Source organism: Anser anser (genome assembly GCF_964211835.1).
Source record: "Anser anser genome assembly, chromosome: 3".
NCBI lineage: Eukaryota > Metazoa > Chordata > Aves > Anseriformes > Anatidae > Anser > Anser anser.
Window position 1 is genome coordinate 68476813 of NC_139722.1, and position 20327 is coordinate 68497139.

Genomic DNA, 20327 nt, shown 5'->3' on the forward strand with positions numbered 1-20327 from the left:
AGAGAGGCAGCAGAGTACCCACCACTACAGTGTTCACCTGGGAGCAGGAACACCTTGATTTTTGCCCTAAGTACCAAAGAGAGTATTGGAGCTACATTCTTTAATCTTCATGATATTGAATAAAAGCAAGAAAGCACATCTATCATTTTCTTTTTTCAAAGCATAATCTGCCCCTTAATGTGTTTTTAAAACATATGACTCAGAGTCCTAAATTTAGGAGACGTCCTTGGCCAAAAATCTCAGTCATTCTGCAATTCAGGCGGGGTTTCTCAGTTCCAGGAAGGGACAGGTTAAAGTACTCTCTTGGTCACCTATCCTCCACTCATGGTTGTGCCCCAGCTTAATCCAGTCCAGACCAGAACTGCTGCTTCCGTCTCCCTGCCACATGTGAATCAGTGCAGAGAACCATTCCAGTTGATGACTGTAGAGTTAGTTTCTTGCCACAACAGCTACTTGATTTGGCTTACCACGTGGTAGAAACACATCAGCAGAAATCAGGAGTTTGAGGACTGGCAGCTCAGACTTCAGCCAGCCAAAGATGCCACAGAGGTTTCTGCTTGGTGTGCTGCCTTCGGCAATTCAATCTGAAATGCCTAATCCTGTCAGTGTATTGCAGATGCCCAGTATTTCACATAAGGAGGCAAAAACACCTCCAAAAGCTAGGTGCTAGTTGTGTTTTTGCAGCCAGAGTTCTCTGGTCTGGTATTTTCAAGCCAGCTAAGCAGATCAGCTCTGGGGGACCCAGTATTGCCATAGTGCTCTAGAAGCAGAGGGAGGCATTGGTTTGGTTTTATCATTTCCTCATCTTGGTAAAAATGCCCATATGCATTGTGTGATTTTTTTAATTATTATTTTATTTATTTATTTATTCATTTATTTATTTTCTGCTTGCATTGTAGTTCTGATGGGCCCCAGTTTTAACTTTTGAAATTAAGTTTGTGTTTGATTTTTTTTTTTTAATTCATTGAATAGCTAATAAAAGTTGTTTAAATTGTATCTCAAAAACAAACAAAAACAAAAACAAAAAAAAAACATTAAAAGTAACAAAATCTGTGTCCCTGCCTCGGACAAAGACTAAACCTACAGTAAATGTTGCATGCAACAAATACCCTGACAAGTTCTCTTCAAATACCTGCAGTTATTATTAAGTGGATGTTCACCCTGACCAGACACCCTAAAAGATATTTATCTGTACATAGGTGTTCTGCACATATGTGGTTATCCTAAACCCCTAAATAGAAAATTAATTTCTTCCTCTAAATACAAGTTTCATCCTTTTTCTTTTCTATTTATACTATAATCAAGTCTTGTGATAGTTCATCTGAGTGAAGATATTCACCAAACATGGATGGGAAATGCACTGAATGCCTTTTCTAAGAATTTTTGCAGATATACCATTTGTTGTAGATGAGGAGATGAACTCTTCTGGGAGTTGTATCAGACAATTTTGAGATTGTTTCTTTCTGAAAAGAGAACACTTTTTTTTATTTTTTTAACCTTTCATGTATGTTCCCCTACTCTGTGAAATTATTAGTTTGACAGGAGTCATATACGGGAGCTCAAAACTGAGATCTTGTGATCGTAAGACTGACACAATAATGTACACCACCACTTGTAATTCCAGCCAGGACTTAAATGAAGACAGGTCCACTATTATGGCCTCACACAATAGCTTATTTAAACACTAAACACAAATTTTTGTAAGTTAAAGTTTTTCTTGGGTGTTTTGTTTTAGCCCTAGAAGGCAGCTCAGCACCACTACTAAGTGAGCCGCTCACTCACTCTCCCCAGCTCCCCAGCTGGAATGGAGGAGGGAGAATCAGAAAGGTAAAAGTGCAAGAACTAGGGGGTTGAGATACAGGCAGTTTACCTGGTAAAAAAAAAAAAAAAAAAAAAAAAGAAAGCCATGCACACAAGAAAGGCAAAACAAGGAATCCATTTACTGCTTCCCATTGGCAGGCATGTGTTTTGGCTCATCATGCATAATGGTTTCTTGGAAAGACAAACACCATCACTCCCAACATCTGCCCGCCCCCTCCCCCCGCTTCCTTCTTCTTTCCCTTCCAGTTTTATTGCTGAACATGACACCACATGGTATGGGATATCTCTTTGGTTATTCTGAGCTGGGTGTCCTGGCCATGTCCCCTCCCAGCTCCTGGTGCACCCCCAGCCTCCTCACTGGCAGGACAGCACGAGGAGCCGAAGAGTCCATGGCTCTGTGTGAGCACGGCTCTGCAGCAACTAAACACTGGTGTGTTGTCAGCATTATTCTCATCAAAAATCCAAAACACAGCACTGTGTGAGCCTCTACAAAGAAGATTAACTCTATCCCAGCCAAAACCATGACATCTGGTTGTCTGCACATCTTATGTCATTCTTATGTCTCTCGTTGTCCAAGTCAGAATCTTAAAATAGTGTCTGGAGTCTGAGCTAGACTATTTGGTCAAAAAGAAACGACTCCTTTCTGCTCACCCAATAGTCAATCACATGTTCTTACACCTGTATGTAGAAAGCAAGGTTTAAGGCCAAGCTGAGCTGAAAAGGGAATTACATCTGCATCTCTTGCATCTTCTAGCTATATAACTGCAAACAGTTACATACACTTCAATGAGATCAGCACAAAAGTAAGAAGTCTGGAGTCATTTGATTCAACACTGGAAAGATTTTAAAATCACAGATTTGTTTCATGGAATCAATAAATATATATATATTTTATACAGGAAGAACTGCAATACATCATTTCACAACCTACAGTCGCCAACTCCTATTGAAAGAAAGAACTTGATAGAATTCGGACAGTAAGCAACAAATTTAGTCAGGCTTCTAAATTTTAGGATAGTCCTCACCTACTGGCTTGTGCTTTCTCTCCAGTTTATTGGCTGTTTCTGATCAGTTGGGTATTGTGGCTGACTTGTACACAAGTGGAACCTCCATTAGTAATCATGTATTAAAGCTGCGGTGAATGGCTGTTGTAGAAAGTTTAAAGGTTATGTTCTTTTATAGAATCTGAACACTTTTAAAATCCCTTGGGCTCCTCTACTGACACACTGCGAGATGTGAATCACAGCAGGATTGCGTGCTGCCTTCTCTGTAAAGTTGGACACACTGAACAGATTTTCTAACTAGTCAATATAAACATAAATCCTGTATGGCTGTTTTTTCCTGAAAGGAATTTCTTGCTCATACACTGTCAGATTTTAGGGTATGAGAGAGCAGAGAAGATGAACACTGGAAGAGAAATCAAATTAAGAATCTGTGTGGTCTGTGAGAGCAATACAATGGCTTACTGTAAAGGAACACTGTTAAAACCAAAATGCAATAAGAGATAGGTTTTCATTATGAATTATACTTCAATTATCTGGATTGCACCTGGAGCACAGAACTCATTTCTTCAGTTCAAAAACATGCAAATGTCTTTGTGTGAGACTAGCAGACTGACCATCTTCTTTAAACCTCCCATGAAAGCGACACAAATGCACAAAACCAAGAATAAATGAATAAATGGGGAAGCAACATTCCTGTCCATTGCTTCAGTAACTTAGATGGAAAAAGACACACCATTAAAAGAGAAAGGGCGATAAAAGCATATCACTAGACCGCTAAGTTTGCCTTGTACTTTGCTGTAAAAGCTAGGAATCATCAAGCTGAGTGTTCTGAAAGCTTCTCCATTCAGCAGGATACAAAAAAACAATTCCTACATTTTGTTATGAGTCAAGCCAGCAAGACGTTTTTAATGGGCTTTCAGGCTTGATTTTGGAAATATCATAGTGTCACTTATGGTAAAACTAGAACAAATAATAGCATCTGTCTTGAATATAGCCATCTCAACCCCATTACACCATAGCAATGCCATTAGAAGCAAACTGGCTTTCCTGTACTCTCTCTCTATTAAGTTATCTTCCAAAGTGATAGCATTCTTACCATAAAAATTTGCCAAGCATGTCTTGAATGATTACCTGTTTATATATAATTTCAATTTTTCCATCTAGTACAGTTTCTGATTTTTATTTTTTTTTTGGTATCACATCAACTTATTGGCCCCATTTGATTAAAAAAAAATCCTGCGTATCTGAAGGAGGGATATCTTCAGTCTGTATCCAGGTTAGTATAATGGCCATTTTTAGTTGGAAGATCATATATTGGCTAGCCAGAACAGGAAAACAAAACAAAACAAAACAAAAAAACAGTTTTTCAAAAAGCTGTGGTATGTGAGGCTTGTTGTTGGTTTGAGGTTTGGATTTTTCTGGGGTGTGTGAGGAGTTTGAAAACATTGTCTTGCTACCGTTTCTAAAGCAAGCATGCCAAAGCAATCCATGTAAACTACAAGTGTGCTCACAGGATGACTAATGTCAGCTGTCACTGAAGAAAATGTGCTAGGGAGTAACGGTGTACACCATTTAGCATGGAACAGAAAAAAATGAGTCTCTTTTATATCATTTAGGTGACAGAATCTGACTTGGTACTTAAGACCAAAGTATTACTCTCTTGGCTGCAGCTTAGTTTCCGTAAAGTCACTTGAGCTAGTAGACTTTCAGAGCTAAGCTACTAGAAAGGCATGGCTAGAGCAGGAAGCCAGACTGAGATAATTCTTGAAATCTGAGGTGGTCAGTCTGTTAAAACTGCACTGCTTTTCAATGACTCGAATTGCAGTTTCCTGGCATGATGATAAAGCATAACCCACCGTTCTTTTTGCCAAGTGGCTACGAACTGCCAATAGAGTGCTAGAGTAGACATCTCTGTGGCTGAAGCATAAGCACCTACTGAATTGCAATGAAACAGCATAAGGAAGGATGGAGCATAGAGAAAGGGAGCAGAAAGTGCTGAGACAGCTGGCAAAACCACCTCTGAAAAGGAAAACAAGGTGAACTCCTGCAAACTTATGCATCATGTCATATGCCATCCTCTTGAGGAAGCAGTAGGACGCAAACTGTACTCTGCATTTGCTCAGGAGTAATCCTGACTCCTTTAGGAAGCACAGTGTATCCAAGCTTGAGTTTTTATAGAAATAATCACTTTCACAGTTTGACATCTCAGTACTGAGTTTCCTGACTATCAGGTGAATAAGGTATGTCTGCATTCTATTCTATTCCCTTATCCTTCATAGGAGAAAAAAAAAAAAAAAAAAAAAAAAAAACCCACATACATTTTCACATTATCTAGAATCAAATGTATGTAATCCTAACTGGAGAAATTTGAGCAATTCAAGAATCTTGTGCTCTACATCCTTATTCAGTACTTTTATGTATACTCAAAAAAAAAATACACTGAAAAAACACCTTCTATGCTTGCTTTTTACATTTATGTGGTCAGATATATGAAACCAAAACTCATGTTGCTTTTAGGGTTATTTGGAAACCTGGTTAATATCTTGGCCCGGGGAGGTTAATCAAAGTTCTGTGCAAGTGCAAAGTGATGATGTGTAGTGAAGAAAGCTGTTTTCTCACCTAAAAAATGGTGGCTTTATAATACCTGGAGTTAACTCAGAAATAGACCTAGGCATCTTTATCGTTTCACTGGTCAAAATGATTACCCTTTGATGTACACTATAGCTGATCTTTAAATTGCACTTCTTCTCCAACAGCTCATGTAAAGTTTACAGCGCATTAGTCATTTTTCATTTTATAACACCAGTTTATACAGTTTTTCTGGTATAAGAGTAAAGGGATGTTGAATAGTGATTAGTAATTCCTAGATATATTTATTCAACGCCCCTAGAAAAAATGTATGCAAATAATAGATACCTGTCTCATGAAATAAGTTTTTGGGAAATTTCTCAGTCTTTGAAACAGCACTTTTCAGGCAGCAGTCATTGTATATCACTCAATTTTGCAACCCTGACCCATTCAGTTATCTAGAAAGGACTCCTTCCAGACAATTCATGTGCTGAGATGTTATCAGGACTAAATAACTTATTATAATATTCAGTAAACTTGACTGTGGTTACTCTTCTGTAGCCATGGACAGGAGTAATTATATGGCAATTTATGGTTCTCATGTAGAAGATTTTCTTCACTCAGAGGGTGTTGAGGCACTGGCACAGGTTGCCTAGAGATGTCCCGTCCCTGGAGGTGTTCAAGGCCAGGTTGGATGAGGCCCTAAGCAACATGATCTAGTGGGAGGTGTCCCTGCCCATGGCAGGGGGGTTGGAACTAAGTGGTCTTTAAGGTCCCTTCCAACCCAAAGCATTCTATGGTTCTATAAGTTTTTTGGGTTTTTTTTTGCACAGGTTTACCTGAAACTTCGGACAAGTAAATACCTGAAGAATTTAAAAAGAAAAAAAAAAAGACAAACCAATAAAAAGTGAAATATTATAGATGATTGGCCAAAATCACTGGAAAATTACTCTCAGCATAGTCTTGACATTAAAGCAAAGCTAGGTATAACAAATTGTATCAGTTTTGGAGTTAACATTACTGTCTCTGACATATAGGCATATATGCCTAATATATGGTGATACTAACTGCTGACTTGCTGTTAGTCAGTAAATCTCATATCTTGTGGTCTCTCTTACTTCTAGGCATTAAGTGCATATCCTAAGCAAGTCTGATCTCATACAAAGCCAATAGCAATATGATAGTCAAATGTATTTCCTCTTAATATCTGATTCAATCATCATTTTCTTCTTAAAAATTAAAATTGAAATCAGCACTAACTGCTATACCTGCCAGTCCATTTTGTATGGTAGTTCCTCTAGACAGCTACAGAATTTCATGTCTGACCACGGGCGAAAACAAACAGTAATCTGCCTTCCTCCAGCTTTTCTAGGACACCTTTTTGACCTGGAAGACTCTTTCAAATGCAAACTCAAGACTGTCATTGCCATATTTGTTTATTTATGTTTATATATTTGTATTTATTTCTGCCTAGGTGAATGAAACAGTCCTGAAAGTAGAACAGAAAGCATATTTTAATAAGTAGGGTGCATATTATCCATTCTCTTCATGGGAGGTAAAGACAGAAGAAAAGTTATAACATCCTCTGTCATGCTGCTCCTCTCCCACAAGATAATGGCACTTCAGTAGCATTATACTTCTCTGTATACTCCTTGATTATTTGACAATGCTTGACTGTGCAAAGCTCTGGCCTTTCATCCCCATTTTTTCCCAGAGAATCCCATTTCTTCAGTTCAATCATACTTGCCTGCTGGTGTACTCAAAGGGGGATGAGCTAATCCGGAGAGGTAGTCTAGACGACTGTAAGAGCAGACATTAGATTGTTTGAATGTCTAAATATTCTTTTTCTTCTTATTATTGTGAGATACATAGAATAACTAAGTTGCTTCCTAGCTAATATGTATTTGCTGTAGAGGAAAGAGTAAACCCAGTGCCTTTGTGTCTACTGTTTGCCATTCAATTTGTTAAGTGGAAAAGCTTTGGTAAGCTAAAAAGCTTTTTTTAACATTTATTTTAAGTTACATTCATAACTTTCCATGAGGGAACACTGCTTTCTGCTCTAAAATAATGAGGTATACACCACTGAATAAGTAATAATCTGTTCATTAGAGCTGAATTTAAGGTATTTGTTCACATTGTTAAAAAAATAAATAAAAATGATTTGGGTACAAGAATCACTCTAAATTTATTCTCTAAATATTAGTTTGTTGTTTGTTTGTTTGTTTTTCCCCAACTACTTACAAATTCTATAACTTGAGCTCTGATTTCTCCTCTCAATTGTTTTCCCATTTTTAATCATGCCAGCAGTTTTCTCTATTCATGTGGAAGCACTCAGGGCTTTTTCAGCACAACTGCTTGAAAACAAGACAAATTGGAATCCAGAGGATCATACAACTTTTAAATCTAGAAAATTAGTGGTTTAGAGACAATTTGGAAATCGATATTATCATAAAAGGATTGTATTCCACTTCTAACTCTCCAGAGTCTGTAGGAACTAGTTGACACAGAGTCCTGAACAGCTCCAGTCTAGAGGCGGAGACAGGAGCATTTTTTTCATACATTGAGAATCTTTAACATTTTCCAAAATATTTCTGTCCTAAATAGTGAAAAAACTTTCTCAGATATAATAACCCTTCCTAAGTAGAAAATGTGGAAATTAATTTGGATTAATTAAAACATTGATTTTTTTTAGAATACTTTTATTTCAATTTCCATCATAAATTGATTAATTTCAAAGCAAAAGTTTCCCTTTGAAAAGCTGGCCTCAATTTAGGAAAAAAAAAAAAAAAGTAGAAGAAAAAAACAACAGTAAAACAAAGCAAAACAAAAAACATCTCAGTGAGATACTTTGGCAACTTCCAAAATTTCTTTCAAATAAATGTTTTTTTTAAGAGTACATCTACCATAAACAATTGCTTCAGCAGTCAGTTTTGGTTTTGCCAAACATGGTCTTTTCTAATTTATACTTAATTGAAAATTTCCTGACCAGGCCTATTCCAGATTGACATGGGAATTGACTGGCAGTTGGACACTATGCAAAAGAAATATATTTACATGGCAAGCTAAGGACCGTGAGCATAAAATTAAGGTGATGTTATATAAGGCAGCTCCTTTCCCAGAGAAATCTCATAGGGAGCATAAAGCGGTACTGATTTTGTTTGCTGTGACAGCATGGGGAACTAGCATAGCCAAACTGGGACTGCTTCATGCCCTAACTGTGGAAAGCATCTGCACTTATTAATATGTCCTCTGCAGGACATAGCAGTAGTATATCTACATCCACAATGCCAGTGGCTAAAAAGTTGAAATTTTACAAGAAAAATCAGTCATCAGTATCTCATTCTCATGAATATATATGTGAATATATATATATAAATAATGTAGAAACCTTTAGTAAAGGGAAACCTTTACTCCATTGAATAGCCTTAGTGATGGTGATGACCATTGAACAGCTTATGTTCTGCTAATTGCAGGGCTACAGAAAACTACGTAAGTGCAGTCACAGATCTTCCTGTTCCTCTTGTAATATTTTACCAGAATAATTACTTTGCCAATTACAAATTAACCTTGCTTATGAAGCATCTCCACATTTTTAGGCTAAATTTTCAGGAAAATATCGGGATGCTCTTTGCTGCTGCTGTACCTCCCACCACCTTTGTTGCTGCTGCTGCTACCACAGCTGCTTTGCTAGCAGAAGAGGTGGAAATGTGCACAGAGACAGCAGCAGTACTTGCAGCAGGAGCTTTACCTGTGGAGGTGAAAAAGGTACAGTGATAAGAACAGTAACAAAAGGGTCTGGTACATATAGGATGAGTAGGAATTTCTGCATTCCTAGGGGGAGAAAATGTCATGCTGGAGAGATTTCAAAACCTTTTTATACCTCCAAACCAAATTCCTTTTATTATTTTTATTTTTATTTTATTTATTTTTTTTCTGCTAATGTGCAAGAGGACAATAGTGATTTCAGTCTCCCTGTGCAATTCCAGCTTCCCAGCCACAAGCGTTTTTAGGGCAGATATAATTAATTTTTTCCTTGTGCACTTGAGATTGCATTGGGATTCTCTCTAAGTCTCATCTTCAGCAGACACCTTTGTTCCCCGGGGGGGGATTTATTCACTGCTACAAATCACTCACTTTGAACACCCAAATCAATATGTTTCAAGAGAGTTTGAATAAATTATGTTTGGAAGCTGTGGTGAATATTTCTTTATTTAACAGAAATCAAACTATCCTTGAAAGGGAATCCGCTGTGTATAATTCTGAAGCAGAACTGACAAAATGGACAGAGCTCCCCTAAATACTTAACTCATTAAAGCAGACCAATCTCTGCAGGGAATTTTAAGGACCAGTAAAACAAAAACATAGTAGATGCTCAGGTTTTTATCATGTCAGAAGTTTTTCTTTCAGCTGTAACAATAATAGTTTATTTTGCTTGGGTGTCACTGACATTAAAGCTCTAGACTTACCAAGAGGACAATAGATCACTGTCATAGACTCAAAAGGTAAATGAGAATACTTTTCTGACGAGGGCAGAAAGAGGACATGAATGTCACTGTTACAGGAATCCCTTGTAACTCCCATAAATTGATTATAATTCTTCTTTGCTTCATCTTGTTTGTAAATGTGCCAGTAGGAATGGGGAGGGGAAGAGAAGGAAAAGGAAGAACATGGGGACAGTAGTGGCTATAAATGACTTGACACAGCTCCAGCATGATTCACTGAAGCCTTCCAAAAGGCTGAGTGAAACAGAGACTGCAGCCTTAAACAGATGAACAAAGTAGGCACTGAGGAAGGTTCTTTAGAAGTGCACAGGTGCCTGTACAGAGTGGCTGACCTTCCTAATTTGTGGAGGAAAACCTAGGCCCACTGACACTGCTGCAGAGGAAGAACACCTGCAAGAGAGTCAACAGTGTGGTTGTGTTTACCACTGAATAGGGAGCTCTGAATTTGGCCTGTTGTTACTAAAGTGGCAATTGAGGAATACAAAAAAAATAGTTTGAATACAGGAAATTAATAAGTAATGTGAGTAGAAAAGGACCCACTCCAGCAAAATTACTCTTCTGGATTAATTTGAATTTGAAAAGACCACACAGCTGATAGAAGTGCCAATGAAGTTTTTCAGCCCCTCTTCTGGCTCTAAAACAGATTAACTTGGGCAAAAAATGAGACTACACATCCAATGCAGATCTGCCTTACTTAAATAATTCTGTCTCGAATGACTGAAGTAGCCACAAAACTTCTGAACTTGTATTTCGGAATAACAAGGCATCATTTGAACATCTCTGGCCAAAGTATTTCAGGCATTACTTGCAGAATGGCACCTTTCTATTGCATCAAGATCTTCTCTACCCACTGTTTCCCATATGATGCACTTGCAGTATTGAGACACAGTATGTGATTTAGGCAGCAAGGGGAAAACGGTTCATGATGGGAGATAAATCTAGCAAATGCTCCCAACATTTGGGAAACTGATGAATCATGGCATCAGTGGCAGCAACAGCCTAATGTTGAACTGAACAAGTCTGAAAGGGGGGAGGGTTCCCCCATCCAGAAATTTAGAGCATAACTAGCAAAATCTTTCCACCACCACCACACCCCCTAGGAACCTGTAATGTTGCAAAGATGCCATTTTCCAACAGTCACAGGGAAATTCTGATTAGTCCTTGGCAGAATCTGATTAAATGTTGTTCAGTAACTTACAGCAAGACACAGCTAATTGTTTCTGCAGCATTTTTTGCATTTTCTAAACTATGGAACTTGAAAATACCCGTGAAGAGATTTGTCTACTATCTGCTATCATCAGCAGCATTTAATTTGTGTCTATTTTTCTAGGGAAAAAAAATGCAAACACAGTTGTGAATATTATCAAGTCATTCACAAACATTTTAGGCTAGTGCAGGTTATTTGGAAGTTTTGTTTATGGATAAGCCTGTAGGATACCTGATGACTTCATGCAAGACAGAATGACAATGGCCAGCTACATCACCTACATAATTTTTCATAAGTCATTTATTTTTGTACATCTGAATTAGCTTTTGTGTTGGAGCAAATAGTATCAAAGGAGTACTCAACTTCTGAGTTCTCGTCACTTTCATTAGCTGCATTCAGATTATCTGTAATGATTAATCAACTTGAATAAATTGCCTGGAAACATTCCTTTAACCACTTCCTGTTTGTGTCTCATTAAAAACACTGTCTTTACATGGTAGGGAAGGGTGGCAGATGTATTTACATGCAAATAGAAAAAACAAATCTCCCTCGTGTTGCCATGTGCCTCCTGCAGTAAGAATTGCTTATGGAGTTATCTCAGCCCTTGCAGGGGAAGCTTATTCCCAGCGGTTTCACTGGAGGCCCCTCGCACGTTCAGCTCTAGTGGGAGTTCATGCAGTAGCTTTATGGGGGATGTTGATTGCATCCAGATGCTGGTTCAGAGCAGCCAAAGTAGCAATGGAAACAATGACCCCAGCTTCAGAGGAAGAAAGGGGCAGATCATCCTCCACTGGGAACTGAAACACTGGAAATGGGGAAGGCTGATGAAGAAGTTTCAGACATGCCTTCATTTTGGCAGGAACTGGAGCTATCAGAAAAAGAAGTCAAGCAGAAGCATTCATATTTCTGAAAGTAGATAGTACTCAAGAATCTCACATTTTTCATTATTTTTGCTTACTCAAGTAGAGATGGTTAAACACAAGACTGTTCAAAGTATGGAAAATACACAGAAAAGAGCCTCAGAAACAATGTGTTTTTGAGCAAGACATTACATATGCAAGTGAAATGGAGTTATTGACTGGTTTAATTTTTAAAGGTAATTTTGGGAAAGTTTCTGATGCAAAAGCAAACTAGGACTGCAATTTGAGGCAACGTGCTCGGCCTGATGAAAGATCCAGAATTAACTTAGCAATATGATTATTGATGGGTAAATGAAGTGCCCCTGCCTGAAATTTTGAATGTAAAGCAGGAATCTGATAGTGTGAACAGCGAGGAAAATTATAAAATACATTTTAAAAACAGGCTTGAAGTACAACAACATTCAGAACTAATATGCAGCAGCCTGCAAACAACACAAGTGTGGTTGTCCAGCACGGAAATAATGAAGGAGCTGAGCTGGAATATGCCATTAGGAAGACTGTGCAAACTTCAGGAAAAGCTGATGAACATAAATTGATGATCTGACCAAATGCACAGAAGAATGCTTCCTAGCAGTTCTAGACAGCACTGGAATAGAAAAATGACCAGATTATTAGTTGCAAATATGTGGAATCTCAGCTGTTAGTTGCATGCTCGTGCACAAGTCAGTTGAAGAGAAGAGAAAGGCAACAGGTAGTAATACGCAAACTGAACTTTCCTCCATTAAAGAACAGCTAAACAACAAATGGAAAAGATAACACCCACAATATCACTGAGGGGAAAATAGTGTTCCTGTAAGGGCTAATATCTGTTATATCTTTTCTTCTTTTTTATCAGCTGTCCGCCTTTCAGAATAGATACGTCCAGAGACCTCTGCCTCCACTGCTCTGAGGGTGCTGCCCATGCCGGCCACATCATGTGGCCTCATTTGTTTCCACATCTGTGAGCTCCTCTGGGCACCACTTCTCCTCTGGGCAATGTTTCTCCACAAGTTGTCTCCAAACATAGCTGAGTAACTTTGTTGGGATTTTCCATTCTTGTCTATAATGTGGAATAAAGCCACTTCAAGAGATGTTTATTAGAACAAGCAAGGACTAGCGAATTGGCATTAGGCCTGCTGACATGTGTCAAGTGTGTTGGGAAGAAATGCTGAGTTTTGCTTTTCCAGTTGTGCATTTATTGAATATGCCAAAACTTTGCAAGAGGCATGAGTCAAATATAAAACATAACATGAAAGTATCATTTAGTCTGAGAGTTCTTGAAACAAAACAGTGGTCTTTTTTATTGAGAAATACTGTGCTCAATGTCTCTCTGTGAAGCCTCTGTTCTTAGTTATTACTGCATTTAATTGCACACCTCCTAACAAGTAGAGATCTGAGGATGCACAGCTGTGTTAAATGATCATCTTTTGCCTCAAAGAATTGTCTTATTTATTTATCTGGACTAAACTAAATATATATATATATATATATTTTCTTAGTGAAAGAGTTACAATATCAGAGGAATCTAATTCACATCATGTAGCCTTAGGAAACATCCGCCTGAAGCAGCAACCTTGTCTAATACTTAAAACACAGATAGTTTTCCAGTAAATAAAATTAATTGCAGAGCTCTTGCACATATCTTTTAAATAATGAAAATGGTACCTTGTCCTCTAATTGTTGTAAATATAATTTTCTAAAATTGAGCCAGAAAGCTACTTAAGCATATTTCACTGTCTAGAGGGAACAGTTCTTTATGCAAAGATTTTTGCTCTTTTTTTTTAACAATATGTAATACTGGAAAAAAGGGTGCTGATGAACTTCTGTCATGGAACCTATAATCTCTGTGGCAGTAAACGTGAGAGGACATCAAACACGCTACACTGCCAGCGAGCAGGATTTTGATAGGGAGAGAGGTGATATAGCAGGCATTCACATCAAGCTCTGTTCAGAGATCTGTGAAGACAGTGTTCCAAGAGATCTCGCCTGCTGATAGATCTTTGGGGATCTATTTATCTAAATTAAATCGTTTCACTCTATCCCATTGCATACTCAAGCAGAAGAGCTACTTGAAAGCCTTGCTGCACAGTAATATAGCTGGTAATTGTAAATCTCTTCTAATGCCCAGCATAAGATTAGAGAGATTGTAAATATACAGATCTGGCTAGACATGACACTTTCATACCAAAAATTGCATGTTCCCAGAAATTTCAAAGGTTTCAAGTTTCCATAGCATGTTTTCTGTCCCTTGTGTTATATTTTTTTAATAGCAGTACAATGAGTAGACTTGGATTATGATAAATCGTGGAAGTTATACCATGGCAGAGTAGTTTCAAGTTCCAGCCTTTAAACTTTATAAAAATAAGGCATTAAAAATAGACATTTTATGCAACCCGTTTTTGTAATTCCCTTATAAGAGGTCTTCAAAAGGTTTTCCTGCCTTTGGATGTATTTTGCTCTTTTCTGGGCAGCAATTGATTTGCAATTCTTTCTCTCTTTTTAAGCTTTGAAACAAATTCACTAGCACTACAGCCTTCCCTGAGCACACACTGCTTCAAGAACAACATCATACAAAGAAAGAACAGAAAAAATAACTTATGGAGCATTACTTACTCTTGGTGCATGTTTCCCAAGTTCAAATATTCTTTTCTCAAGAAGAAAAATTATAATATTTTTTTAGAAAAAAAAGGATTGTATTTAGCATTGTATTTATGCAAAAGCTAAAAGAGTTTTTATTGCAATGATTTATTAAGAATGTATTTGTTAAGAGTAAATTAGTGACATGTTTCATAGGTTAAAAAAAAAAAAAGGAAGAAAAACTTCTATATCATTTTTTTTGTTTGTTTGTTTCCATTCTGAAGGAATATGCAAGTCTTCCATAGTTCAATAGCTATCAGATCCTGCAGGAAGACATAATTTATTCTTTTCTGTTGGTGAATATGAAAGAACACATGGACAGCTTACTACAAAACTTTGTTTACTGGAATGGTTGTGAATCTGTATTTTTAAAACTGACATTAAAAGAATGACCATGGGAAGATAAAGGAGGGAAGAAATCATACTTGCTTTTGTTTCCATTCTCTGTACATCCTCATATCCCTCCCAAAACACAGCATGTTAACTCGCTTTAGGGACTTCCCATACTCACTTCAGAATGTCTCAAACTCCCTGCCTCAGTCTGGCATTTGGAGAATCTCTATGAACCTAGAGAAACCTGTACGATTGTTAGCCCCTCTCTGTATGATTTAGACATTTATGCTGTATCCTTGCATCATATCTCCGTGTTTAGGGAGAGAGATTGTGCTAAAAGCGTCCGCCACCTGATGTTATAAAGTACCAGCAGCCACATCAGTTTGTGGCGGTAGGAAAGCGTAGCTCCTGAAAAGCCTTCCAGGCAAGATAATAAACCTGAAGCTACTGAGGATTCAGTCAGCTGAGGCAGATACTCAAGTGATGAGGCACACAAAGGAGCTTGCTGCTTTACACATGGGAATCGTTCCAGCAAGGGAAGGGATAAAACAAGGGCAAGGGAGAGGAAAGAAAGCCTGCTTATTCTGATGAAAAAGGTAGTGAATAAGTTCTAGACAGCTCTTGTAATGGCGAGGGGCTTCACCTGGAAGTCTGCTTTCTCTTTTTTCCCACAGATCTCTTTCTGTCTTCTGTGCTGACTAGTGGCCTTGACAGATGAGCTGCAGTGAGTCTTGCTGCAGTAAGCACCCGCCTGGTGTTGCTCTGTAGGTTGTCGGTGGCACAGCAGAGCTGAGAAGTGCCTCAGCAGGCTTGGGATTGGGAGGGAAGGAAGCCTTGGGAAGAGAGCTGAGCTGCCAGTCAGCAGCCAGTCCCATGAGGCTCCTTCCCTTGGCCATCCCATGAGGCTCTTTCCCTTTGTCATCGGCTGTGAGCAGCCCATGCCACCACACTGGTTTGCTGCAGGTGGATGCGGATCAAAGCTTGGAGAGCTCCACCACTGTGCAAAATGAAGTCTTGCTCTTTTCTGCTGACAGCAAGTCTTAGAAAGGAACAACTTCAGGACCTAGAGTGGTGGTTCTCACTGCCCAGAGATGTGTCAGACGTGGGGTGTGCCTCAGTTTTCCATGAGAAGTACACAGAATTTTTATGTTTCTGACCAAAGTAAATGTTGTTGGTGAAATTTTTTTGTTGTTGTTGATAGAGATATATATATCAAGGCACCCAGAAGCTGAAAGCTCTGCGTGTTTTCATATCTGCATGCAAATACCAAAAAGTCTCTCATTAAAATGTTGAAGCTTTACAAGACACATAGCCTGCCTGATACCCACTCCATTCCTTGCTCCAAAATGGTTCTAACCCAAGATTTAGTCAGTTAAATCCACAGATTTTCTCTTCTAGATTTTTTTTTCATTCTCTTTCCATTTCCCTACTGCTGTCAGCTCCCCTTTTTACTTCAAGCCATCTTTTATCTTTTTTTTTTTTTTTTTTACTTTTTTCTGGTGAACAAGCTGCTTGCTCATCAAAAGCAAAAAGACAGAAAAGAGCTCCTCCAAATGACTGTCCTGTGGCTGTGATAAGCAGCTCCTGCATCCCCTTGCAACAGTGAGGTCCCAACCAGCAACCAGGAACATGCAGCCTGGGGTGAAGAGGGTGAGTGCACCAGTTACAGCGATCTGGTGAAACCATGAGGAAGCCTGGGGCCACAGTGTTCCCTGCAGCTTTGGCACCTCCACAAACTGTGCTGTTGATAAGGAAAAGGGACACTTTCTTTTTATAAGTGGGGAATCCTCTCACGTGACCTGCATGTAGGACATGAAACTTGGAAGCAGCAGATGGTAAAGTGAGAGTCGCTACGAGGGATGCGTGACTAACAGGAAAGCAGCATCCAACACAAAGCAAGCAAGTACTGGGAGACAGCGAAACTAGTGGAAATGAAGGCGTTCAGACTACAAGCATTCTCCAAGCGTGGAAGCAGTAGCTGCTTCGGCAGAAAGGGATGAGGAAATGAGGGCAAAGCTTTGCTGTATTATTTGTGGGGAGGAGAAAGGGGAGATAGAAAAAGTCTGAGACATTCTTGTCAGAAATAGTGCCTGAAACACAGAAACGGCTGACACTGAGTAACAGGGAGAAAAAAAAAAGAAAAAAAAAAGAGTTTTGGTTTTGTTTGTTTGCTTGTCTGTTTGTTTTACCTAGCATCTAGGAACACAGAGAGAACAGACATATTACAAGACAAGAAGATAATTGGCATGAGAACTTATAAGAACCATGGCAATTTTTGAAATTATGCAAGATTCCCTAATTTTAAAAACACAAAATTGGAGGAACGTTTGATTACAATTTATTGCAAAGATTTGGGTAATGATGGTAGATTTCATCCTAAAGCTACAGTCTAAAAAAGTCAAGGCAGCAGAGCCATTCAGGTAAAAATCAATATATCTTCCTAAACTGAAAAATAATTACCTGTATAGCCTTGATAAAAGCATAGCAATTAAATAAGAAGAAGTGCTAAGTAAGTCGCAGCCAAGCCTGGAAGGATTCAAGAACACACCTGTGTGTCTTTAATTATATGAATTATTGTTAGTTCATATCCCAAAAATGAGTTAGCAGTCTGGAAGATACACAGTCAAAACTGTGATTGGAATTTTTTCCTTGCAAAGTACTCAATGCTTTATCCTCTTACCTCATGCAATGATATTATTGCACCCATGACATAGCACCAGTCCTAGCATCAGTTAGCACAAATCATCTTTACCTAGACAGTCACAAAACCACAAAAAGATCTTGTCAGCAGCAAAGACAACCAAGATATTGACAGATGATAAAGAATGGATGGAAAGGATCCCTCGTGTGTCATGCTAAATTATCCTGTGTACCTTATTGGATGCTAATTGTAGCCCTGCACAAACTGATATGCTAAGACCTGCCTATGAAAGTCAAACGTAATGAACAGCTTGACGTGGCAGAGATTTAACTGTAGGAATGATTAGAAATAGAACTGCCACAAATCTGAACCTGTTATGCAGGTGAGCAAATGGTTACCCACACCAAGGGCTAGAGAGCAAAAGCCCAAGGTACCATGGACTATAGGTCACCTAAAGTAGTTACAGACATGGGGTGGGAGTGGAGGAGAAGGAAACAAAGGTAACTGTGGAGCGGTAATAGAAATATTACTAATAGAATAGCCTCACACAGATCCTGCAGAAACTCTTGAAACAGGGTTAACAGCTAAGGATGAAGTCAGAAAAGGCAACATAAATTTGTTGTCTGGAGGTGGTAGGAAGGTAAATGAATGAAAAACAAGCAAGGTGGAAGCAAGAACCATGCGAATAGCACTGTGCAGTAGAAAGAGTCAAGGATTTAACTACTATGGATCCAAATGCCAGCATGGTGGGAAAGAGCATGTCCTCTGCACCAAGTAGAAGCTAGTCTCCTCTCTCTTCCTCAAGTTAGCAAACATTAGCACCAAGTGGAGGACCAGACATATCAGGAGCTTGCTACAAGTTCAACAGAAGTAGCGTAGATTGGAGGGAAGTGGGGATGCTAACTGCACCAGAAAGAGGCACAGGAGCTGAAGTGTATGCACACAGCCTGAGCACTACCTGTCAAGGGTAAATATGTCCTTAGTTCTGTGGTCATAAAGTTCACGGGTACTATGATGTATGGAGAGCATGAGGATAATCTGCCCCTGCCTCTTACTGGCAGCTACTTGCTGCAGCTGGCTCCCATCAAGCCTATCCACAGGGTGTGCTTGTATTAACCTTCTCCCACTATTCAAAGCCATCCAGGACAATGCTACATGCCTAAACTTGTTTCTCCCTCATGCCACCTTCTGTTCCTTTCCCTCTTTTTTTTTAATTTTTATTTCTTTGCTATGTTAACCAAATACCTTCTCCCTGTCACACTAATCTCTCATTTATTTATTTATTTATTTCTGTTATTTTGAGGGTGTCTGAGGGAAGGAGGGCTGAAGCACACAAAGATCCTGTCAGAGTATACCTCAGAAGTCAGTCAGTGAACCTAAAGTCAGCATAATGAGCAAATCTCATTATTTCAAAAGACCTATGCTACAGAAGCCTTTTGGAGGCTACTTCTGTCTAAAGCTGCAACTTTCATTTCTGAAGATAATTTAAAATAATAATAATAATAATAAGGTGATTAAGAAGTAGAGAGCACAAGTGTTCATTCTACAGTGAAGAATGTACAATTTTTTCACCTCAGAGACTAGGACCATGTCCAAAGTTATTTCATGAAATCTGTTTTCACCCTAAAACCATTTTCCTAATGCCTTCTTTGTTTTTCAGCCTGTATTAGCACATGCACCCTAAATGAAAGTTTTGTGCATTTATTTGATTAAATACCATAGTCATTTATGCAAAGTTGCTGCCATTTCTGCCTATGGAAATCTACCAGAATGGTCTTATGTGCAGAAAATGTAGACAACCAACATTAAAGCTTGTTGGATACTTGCCTTGCACATGCAAATATTTTTCCCCTACATTTGGTGCAAAGGCTTGTACTGGTCCTATGATTTTTCTTAAATTTCTGCTGAACATTGTAGAGAATCTATGCAGTTCACATATCCCCAAAAATTACTTCTGTTTTTTCACACAGAAAACTGGCTTTAAGCATAGATAAACTTATTTGGAAATTACAACCATTACGCTTGCAGTAAAGCTATATGTGTTCTCAAGTGTCTTCTTAGTGTCCCCTTCATGGGAAATGTCATGGACTTCCACAAACACTTCTTTAATTATTTAGCAGTATGTCAAGATCTGTATTTCCTCCCTATGAGGAGAATATCTTTTCAGTTTTCAAAAGTGTAGTGGCTTGATGTGTCCAAATCAGCGGCAACCATGCTAGCCACAAACAATAGGTATATATATATATATAGCATAAAATGAGATTCTCAGATATTTCTCAAACGCACATAAATAAAAGCAATATGCTTAAAAAAGATAAAAGGTTTCCTGGTGAGTGTTACATTTTGCTTTTTATAAAAATGTTCCTGAAGGCTGTAGAGTGCTCTTGATCATAATTTTAGAACAGTTCCTTAAAAACCACATGCAGGCATCTCAAACTTTTCAATAATGCATTACTGTCAGGCTTAATGTTTTGTTTCTTAGCAGTAACCTCTGATTCAAAAGTACAAATGCATATCTACTTGATGAGATTGTAGAGATTTAAGCTGGGCTTCCTAAGGATACTAAGTTCACCATAAAATAATAAAAAGAAATCTCAGACATCCTTTATGAGCACAAAAGCTGTCTGGAAAAGTCATAAAAAGAATATTACTGTACACAAGGCAAAGATTTTATAATGTTCAGCCAAATTGCACAGTTTCCGGTTAAATGAACAC

The 20327-nt window shown here is 38.4% G+C and overlaps 1 protein-coding gene across 6 annotated transcripts in view; it reads left to right on the top strand.

The window, feature by feature from the left end:
- Nucleotides 1–20327, top strand: part of RGS17 (regulator of G protein signaling 17) — an 80062-nt gene that overhangs the window by 20405 nt on the left and 39330 nt on the right. The window lies entirely within an intron of this gene.